Source organism: Dipodomys ordii, unplaced genomic scaffold, assembly GCF_000151885.1.
Source record: "Dipodomys ordii isolate 6190 unplaced genomic scaffold, Dord_2.0 Scaffold510, whole genome shotgun sequence".
In the NCBI taxonomy this organism is placed as follows: Eukaryota; Metazoa; Chordata; class Mammalia; order Rodentia; family Heteromyidae; genus Dipodomys; species Dipodomys ordii.
Window position 1 is genome coordinate 10,677 of NW_012267726.1, and position 425 is coordinate 11,101.

Here is a 425-nt window from a genome sequence, read left to right on the forward strand (position 1 = left end):
GAAGAGAATGTTGGGTTGCAAGTGGGTTGATGCCCAAGATCCCACCTCTGCAAAAAAGGCATCGGACGGGCCTGGTCATCACTGGGGAAGGCGCGACACAGTTCTACATTTGCCTTATGAAGAAGAGTTTCTCTTTGCAAGTAAGCTCTTCAGATTTTAGGGTGGTACATCAGAAAATATCACAGTATCAACTAGACACTGTGGGCTCACACCTATAATCAGACTGAAGTCTGAGGATGAAGATTTGAAGCCAGCCCTGGCAGACAAATCTGAGACTCCTACCTACAATCAACCAGCAAAAACGTGGCACTGGATGTATGGCTCAAGTGATAGAGTGCCAGCTGTGAGTGAAAAAGCCAAGTGGATTTTGTCCACGTTGGCGCCATTACAAAGTTCAGAGCCAATCAGAATAAGAAAACCATGAT